The sequence below is a fragment of the Sinocyclocheilus grahami genome, unplaced genomic scaffold, assembly GCF_001515645.1.
Source record: "Sinocyclocheilus grahami isolate Dianchi unplaced genomic scaffold, SAMN03320097.WGS_v1.1 scaffold1386.1, whole genome shotgun sequence".
In the NCBI taxonomy this organism is placed as follows: Eukaryota; Metazoa; Chordata; class Actinopteri; order Cypriniformes; family Cyprinidae; genus Sinocyclocheilus; species Sinocyclocheilus grahami.
The window spans coordinates 166,142-175,350 of record NW_015506565.1 but is presented as its reverse complement, the minus strand read 5'-3'; the positions used below and the strand labels follow the sequence as shown (position 1 = coordinate 175,350).

Sequence of the window (9,209 nt, the reverse complement as noted above, 5' to 3'; positions counted from 1 at the left end):
AAAAAAACACTAGTTAACACTTGTTTGCATGTTTCTGATACATCTGCAGATTTGACATCTTTCTCTCTTCTGACCAGAACAATCAATCTCATGATATTTTGTAAAGTCCTAGAAACACTATTGTGGAGCAAATAGGAACACAAAGATGATATTTGTTGTAGTTTGCGTTCACCACTAGAGACGTTTACAAACTATGATGACCTGTGCTTCTGAGAACCTCAGAAATGTCCATCAGACACTGAGAAAACATCTAGTGGAAGATCAGGAAATATTAGAGATGTAAATGTTGTTTCATCAGAACACATGGATACGCTCAGGAAGATACTCTTTACCCACTAAATGATGTAGTCCCGACAGTAACAGCAGAGATCAAACTAACCAAATAAACCTTGAGCTCTGATGTCTGCTTCAGTCACATCACCTGCTGTCAGGACGAACAGATCCTGCTTCTATCACTATGAGCTGTTTAAAATACATTCATGCTTTTATTCATCAAGGACACATTAAACTGATCAAAGGTGATGATAAAGATATTCATAATGTTACAAAAGATTTCTATTTCAAATAAATGCTGTACTTTTGAATTTTCTATTCATCTGTGAATCCTGAAAAAATAAAAGGTTTCCATTAAAATATTGTGCAGCACAACTGTGTTCAACATTGATAATAATCAGAAATGTTTCTCGAGCAGCAGATCAGCATATTATACTGATTTCTGAAGATCATGTGACACTGAAGACTGGAGTAATGATGCTGAAAATACAGCTGCGCATCACAGAAATACATTATATGTTAATCTACTGAAATCTTTACCCCTTTCTCAAATCGAGCCGATCTCAGATGCCTGTCTGTGTGACGTCACACAGACAGGCCCCTCCCACGATAGTTTGATTGACAGTAGTGTTTCAGCACAGACTGGACTGGCGTCTTACCTTAGCTCCGCCCTGAGTGACTGTCATCAGTCTGCCATTGTTTCACCGCCGGAGCAGATGTAGACAAGAATGACTCCTGAGTGATTGAGCTGTTCTGTTGTTAGATCAAACCCAATCCAGTGTCACATGATGCAATACAGACTTCCAGATCCATAGTCAACTCCTGAAATGTACTGCAGTGGCCAGACAGTCGGAGGATTTGAAAACATGTTGATGTGAAGTGGGTATGTATCATCATCATCATCATCCTCTTCCTCAGCAGGCCATATGATATTATCTAGAACAGTCTGAATAAGATTAAAAAGACATTAAACATTTTAAAATTAATGTAATTTTATCCAATACTGAACAAAAATATATGTAAAACAACATCTGACCATACTTTTGTGTCTTTTAAACCACGTCTGAATAGTTTAATTTGATGAATGGTCCTTCCGAGTACCTGTAAAACATCAATAATAGATCATCAAGTAAATATTAATATCTGGATTTGATGCTTTTTAAACTACTTTTAAAGAGAATAGGCCTACATACAAAAAAAATCACACTTCTGTAAACTTTACACATTACTGTAAAAGACAGAATACAATAAATGAACTAGAATAAACTGTAAACATTTCATGAATTGTGTATTTAAATTGTTTAGAAAAAAAACCTGATTTGGCAATTTAGAAATGTTCACTTATCAATTAATGCAACAAAACACTCATATTGATTTGTTATATTTGTGTGTGCATGTCAACAATGTCATTGGAATCAAACATTAGCGACACTGCCTTTGAAAACACAAGTTTTGTGATATATCACTTTCTACATACAACAATCCTACATACCATGAAGAACATTCTGTGAAAACATAACCTTGATATCTTTAATATTGACTGAGTAAGACCATGTCAAAGATCGAAATCATAGTGAAATGAATGAAAATCAAATCCTGATGCTTGTTATCACAGAATTAGATTACGAGACTTTAGCCTGTATTTCACAGACAGTGTCAAATATAACACACCTTACCAAAGTTTATCCTGAAGCCTTGTGTCAGTTTTAGGACGGCAGTACTAAGAATGTGGCGGCATCACCTTAAACATGACAGTAAGGGGTTAGTTTACCCACAAATAATAAAAAAAATATTCTCTATTACATTCTATATTTTTAAACCTTTAAAGTCCTACTAAATTGCCTTGAAATATTGAATTTCATTAGATTTTTTTGGTTGAATGGATAGGAAATTTGATTAGAAGAAATATTATTGGTGGAAGTGAGAGACTGTTTTGAATGCGTGTATCTTTCAGTTTGCTATGGTTTTTAATCATACTAGCTTTTAAATAACCTTAAGGCTAACATACCAATACTAAAAACTTTAATTTTGATTTCAAGGAGACTACAAAGGCAATGCTTTTTCAGTGAACATGCCAGGCATCACATAAATTAATATTATGCACTACATTTTTCAGATAGTGTGATATGTACAGATTAGAGACAATTACAGAGATAAAATATGGCAGATCACACTAAGCACTGCATTTGTTTTTAGACGTTTATATTTGCCAGTGTTACAAGTACACCGTAAAGAACCTGTACTATAAAAAATAAATATTAGGGCCTGCCTCGGAGCCTAGCCCAGGTGACATTTGGTCGCTTGTACAAAGAAATTCTCTCTTTATCCTGCTTCTCCAGGTCTTCCCTGAGATCCAAGGTGAAACACAAGGGTTGTTCCTGCTCTTCAGTAATTAGTAATTGTTTTCGGAAGACATCTGCAGCCTCTTTTGGATCGGTAATCATCTTCCAATCTAAAGTAGAGCAAAAACAAAACATTCTGCTAGCTAGTGTGGATTATATGTCTTCATCTACTTAACATTGTCATTTTTTACTGCATCTTTGTTACCTTCTCTGCTGTTGGATGTTCCGGTTACAGCATCCTCTTTCTACTCTGAAAACATTTCCATTGCTTCAGAGCAACTTAAGAATAGACAGATAGTAAAGTGTTTGCACAACTCAACTTTTTCTCCACTGAACATATCTAAAGAAAAGTAAAGCATGAATGTGTAAACTGATGTTAAACATACTTATCTACACAGATACTAGCGTGAAATTCAACCATGTCTTCAGGAAAAGACCTTCCACAAACTGGACGTATAACAAGCAAATCCAATGTGCTCTGAAGGTGTTAAAAATAATATAATTATTATACTTTTAAATGCTTTGTTTTAAGAAACCATGTTGGATTTGTTATTTTTTTCCTCACTGACATAAATGTCCTCATCTTGACTTTCTTGCTGTTTAAGAAAAAAACAAATTATATATATACAGGGGGAACGGAAAGTATTCAGACCCCCTTTTATTTTTCACTCTTTGTTATATTGCAGCCATTTGCTAAAATCATTTAAATTCATTTTTTTCCTCATTAATGTACACACAGCACCCCATATTGACAGAAAAATACAGAATTGTTGACATTTTTGCAGATTTATTAAAAAAGAAAAACTGAAATATCACATGGTCCTAAGTATTCAGACCCTTTGCTGTGACACTCATATATTTAACTCAGGTGCTGTCCATTTCTTCTGATCATCCTTGAGATGGTTCTACACCTTCACTTGAGTCCAGCTGTGTTTGATTATACTGATTGGACTTGATTAGGAAAAGGGAAAATGTGCCAATTATCAGCAATTCTATAACTTTAAACACAAAACTTACAGATGCATTCTCACAATTTTCAATGTGCGAAGCCAAAACTTGAAGTGGCATCATAACTCCACATTTTTTACAAATGCATTTGGGCATCTTCTCAAATTCAGCTGCATGTGGGGGTAGTGGCGAAGTGTCGATCGTGTCTTGTAGCGGTACAGTGTAGAGTGTGATCTTGCCATTGTTAGATGCTGTTTTTAAAGACTTTGCTGTGTAGCGCTCGGACTCAGGTGGCACCACAGTCAGTTTTCTGCCACACCCACCTTGTTTTTAAAGAAAATATACTGTTTTTACATTGAAATATTCTGATTAACAAAATTCTAATGAAAAACATGAAAACACACTTAATTCATTGTGAAATACTGACAACATGCTGCTTTTATTGTTAAGTAACACGTTGCCACTGCATTGTAACACTTTAAGTTGCTGAAGGATAGCTAAATGCGCTATTACAATTACTTACAAAATGCAATGAAGCTTATCAAGCCACAAATTCCCAAACCTGCAGCTTTATAACAAAGCCAACCACCAGACAGCTGCTTCATTTCGTGAAACTCCTCTTCAAGGACACTGACAATCTAAATGAAGAATCAAAAGGAAGAAAAAGGAATTCAGCTGAACAGATCAGTGAAAACAGAGTGAACTAGGTACACTAGCTCTTTGTGACCACAGCTTTCCGGCAATAACACAACTCTTCTGCCTGAAGCAGTCTAAGTTCTTCTCTCCTCTTTGGAGTTCGGTCACTATGCTCTGGGAGCAGAAAGAATTGGATGGAGACCTTTCATGTTCATTTTGTTTCTTGACGTTGTAAATGACATTTACCTTGTTTTTAAAAAAAACAGTCCAGGGAATGATCTGTCAAAATAAAGAAATCAGCTTATTAAAATGATAACACTTGTGTACAGTGAGATAAGCCAAAATATAAACAATATATTATTTAGTAAAAAGGTTGTATGTTTATAGCAGGGATCCTCAACCCTGTTCCTGGAGAGCTACCTTCACACATACTTTAGTTCCAACACACCTGTCTGTCATTTTCAAGTAACCCAGGACCACTTGATTGTGTTTGATTAGGAGTGGAGCTGAACTCTGCTGGACAGTTGCTTTCCAGGAGCATGCTTGGAGACCCCTGTCTTTAGCATTAAAGCGTTCAGCCAAAAATGAAAATTCACTAATTATTTACTCGTGTCAGTCTTTCTTTTGCAAAACAAAAAAGAAAGTATTTAGCTGAATGGTCTCAACTTTTTTATTAATGTAGTGAATGTAGATGGTGACCAATATATATATATATATATTTTTTTAATCTAAAATATATCTTATTTGGTGTTCCACAGAAGAAAGTCATACACATTTGGAAAAACATGTGGGTGAGTAAATGATGAAGAAATGTCAGGCTTTGTTAAACTATTCCATTAACATGAAGGGCTAACCTTTGCATTTCATTGTTGACAGTTGGTGAAGGCTTATTTGTACTTTATTCAGCAGAAACACTTGACCTTCCTTAAATTGCATTGTTTCCTGTATTTAAGGCACCAGCAGGTCCATTAGAACCTGTTCTTATAAGTCTTGGCTGAGTGGGAGTACCAGTGGGGGTGTGCCGTGCTTCCTCCACACAATCCAGCAAGTTTTTAAGACAGTTTGCAATCGCTCTTGATGAGCCTGCTCCTGAAAAGTAATCAGAGTAGTATTTGCACTACTACAGTAGCACTACATGCATGATTCCACCTGCCTACTGATTGCTTAATCTATCCTTTTAGCAGCAGGATCTAATAGAGATATGCAATCTTCAAAACTGAGTTAGTAAAATCAGGGCTGGAAATGGGGGAGAGGGGACACAAGTTAACAAAGTCCAGGGAGTACATTGTCATACATATAGTGGGATTTCTGTATCTGTGGTCAAATATCCCCCCAACATGAGTACCCCCAGATAGAGAATCTTGCCCATTTCCAGCACTGAGTTAAAGTATTGTTTTAGGTATTGTTGGGAAGAGCACTGCATGATTCTGAGACCTAACTTGGTATTAACAGTTTTAATTACTGAATGTAGCATCCATTCAGTGGTGTAAGCAGATATATGATCTACATTTCTGCGTAAATGCTATACAAGCCATTATGGTTTTACTACAGTTAAGCCAGTGGTAATCAATAAGCCATAAAATATGGTTAAATGTTCGTGAAGTCTCTATATTTGTCTGTTTGTGCAGTGCATTAAAGTACCTTTCCTGCTGCCCCATGGTGATGTTTAGTGATGGGTCATTCTTGAACAATTCGTTCATTTTGAACAAATCTTTAATGTGACTCTGGAAGAACGAGTCGTCTCGGGAAGTGATTGGTTCAGTCGCGCATGCGGGTTTTTCGAGTCGTTCGTTCATCACGTGACAGCCCCATAAGCTTAACCTATGCAGTCTGAGCCAGAAAGAGACTTAATAATAATAAAAACCAACTCTTTATTACCTTTGTTACAACATTCAGTGTTATGGAAAAGAACCATCATGACAGAAATTCACACATTTATAAACTGTAAGAAGTAAAAAGCTACAATTTGAGACCGGAAACGCATCACGTAACTGTAAGAGTAAATAATAATTATAATAACGATAATGATAATAATAAAAATAACTTTGCACCCATTTGTAAGGAAGCTTGTAAATGAACTAATTTCTCTATCCAATGGTGTCACGTCACGTGGCAAAAGAATGAACGATTCGAAAGACTCGAGAGATAAACTAATCAATTCTCTTTCCGGCTCAGACTGCATTAGTTCATTTTGCTGAACGAGATTCAAAGGTCAGAATCGGTAAAATGATCCGAACTTCCCATCACTAGTGATGTTAGGTTCTTGAACGAATCGTGTTTTTGAGCCGGTTCTCAGGAAGTAACCGGTCGAGCCGGTTCACAAATAGAACTGAATCGAACATTAGTTCCGGGTTGATGACGCAGGACGCACAGCCGAAGTAGCACGTCCAACTCACAAAGAACCGAATGAGCCGCTTCAACCAACTGTCGAAGTTTGCCGAGGATTACCGAAGATTCTGATGAGTGAGTTGACGATACTGTGCAAGCCTGAGGCGCGTACTGGAAATATGCTTATTATGACTGTTATTAATTTACATTCTATTAAAACGTGCAAAAACCTTTCTGTCGAGTGATGTAAATACATTTTACAATAGTTTATTGTGCATGAATATTATATTTAAAGTTGCTTAAGCGAAATCAAGGAGTTTATAAGACTGGTTTATTCATTCTTTATACTGTAGACATGTAGAACATATCCGCGTTTGTGCATCAATGTCTGTAATGTGTGCTGCAGGTGCGAAACATTTAGGAATCTTATCCAACTTATCCAAGGCTAGTCAATATTGGTCAGTCAGTCGTATCTGAGGATCCTCGAATGAAACTGTGACCACAAACACCATTAACTTAAGATAATTAAATGGCAATAATCAGCAATATGCTTTCACTCAAATAACTTTATTTTTTGAATGTTTCAATGTGTTGACACAAATTACTTATTAGAATTTTTCATTGATAGAACATGGCATTGAGTAGTTAGAAAAGAAATGCGTAAAGACATTATTGCTTGATGACGTGAGGAACCGAGGAATCGGCTTTTTGAACCGGTTCAATGAGCCGATCTTTCCGAAAAGAACCGATTCGCGGAAATTAATTGGTCTTTGCATCACTACTGCCACAAGGACGATGCTGAGCCAAAATGACGCAAGTGACGTCTTCCTGGTGCATTATTGAGCCAATCAGATAATAGAAAACAAAGAGTCAAAAAGAATCTTGTTTGATTGGTTACAAGAAATAAGTCCCGCATTCCCACTCATGCTTGCAAACTGCAGTAAGTGAGAGAATCGTCCCAAAACTGCAAGCGCAGGTAAAAGAAAGATGCGGCGCATATCGTGTTATTTCAGGAAAAGGTATGCCCTGCGTACGCAACACATTGTTTACACCTTCGCAACGGCTTTATTTTACACACCGAGACATATTCTTCAGAGTGAATACGTTTTACACCAGTTTTTGCTTGAAAATTGCATTTCAGCGCAAAAAATGTGCCAAAAGTGTAAGCACGGAAAAAACTTAAGTTAGAAGAATACAGATCATATTTATTTCAAATTAATACGAAGTTGCAGTTTTTCAGCACATGATTTACACTTACGAAACAGTGAAATTATCGTGTTTTCTTGAGTGTATAACTTGATTTACACTTTTACAACTTAATTTGCGCATGCAAATGTATTTTACGCTTGCCATGTCACGTACAATTTCACAAATATTACCCTGCGCATGCAAATTTTTTGACGTCATTTTACCTTCATAAAAACCTGCTGCTGTCAGAAAAATACTTCACAACACTAAAGAGTGAAGCAACTTTACGCCACGAAGATGGCGTCTGTGTAGTCGAACTTCTGTTATCTCTTACAAACGTTTGTGCAAAACTTGATCTCATTTGACCTTCCTTAATGTTTGGCATTACTGATACTAATGTATATGTATTCTTAAGAATTCTGTGACGTTTTCAAGCCGGAGCGGAGAATCTTTACATCTATTTGTGCCTGTTAGAACGTGTGTTGCGGCCACCTGAGCACGCTGATCGAAACTCACATTGAAACATACCTGAAACATAGAAAATCTGAAGGAATGGCGGACAGTGTGAAGCATGTGCATGAGTATACAGCCCTCTTACGAAAGTGCGGCAGCAGACATCCGTGGCCGTCTAGGAGACAAGGTCTTTACAGGGGATCTGTATCTGGGGCTCATCTAGTTGTCCTGGTCTCCGCTGTCTTTCAGGGCTGTGGAGGTCGTCTCTAGGTGCTGATCCACCATCTGGTCTGAATACGTACTGGATCCGGGTGACTGCAGTGACCATCTGATCTGGATACAGACTGGATCTGGTGGCTGCGGTGACGTCGGAATAAGAGAGAAACAGACTAAAAGTAGCGTAGATGCCATTCTTCTAACGATGTAGCGAGTACATCGGGTGTTATGGGAAGTGTTCCCGGTTCCGGTTGACCTAATTAATGCAGCCTAACAATCCTTTAACGGATTTGAATATTAGAAATGTGTTAGTGTGTTATGTGTAAGTCAGGTTGAAGAGATGGGTCTTTAATCTAGATTTAAACTGCAAGAGTGTGTCTGCCTCCCGAACAGTGTTAGGTAGGTTATTCCAGAGTTTGGGAGCTAAATAGGAAAAGGATCATCCGCACGCAGTTGATTTTGATATTCTAGGTATTATCAAATGGCCAGAGTTTTGAGAACGCAGCGGACGTGGAGGACTATAATGTAACAAGAGCTCGTTCAAATACTGAGGTGCTAAACCATTCAGGGTTTTATAAGTAATAAGCAAGATTTTAAAATCTATACTATGTTTAATAGGTAGCCAGTGCAGTGTTGACAGAACCGGGCTAATATGGTCATACTTCCTGGTTCTAGTAAGAACTCTAGCTGCTGCATTTTGGACCAGCTGGAGTTTGTTTATTAAGCGTGCAGAACAACCACCCAATAAAGCATTACAATAATCTAACCTTGAGGTCATAAACGCATGGATTAACATTTCTGCATTTGACATTGAGAGAATAGGTC

General features: G+C 37.3%; 1 protein-coding gene across 1 annotated transcript in view; it reads right to left on the bottom strand.

The window, feature by feature from the left end:
- The window catches only part of LOC107569840 (tripartite motif-containing protein 16-like), a 54,172-nt gene that overhangs the window by 33,262 nt on the left and 11,701 nt on the right, over window positions 1–9,209 (bottom strand). The gene's annotated exons all lie outside the window — the stretch shown is intronic.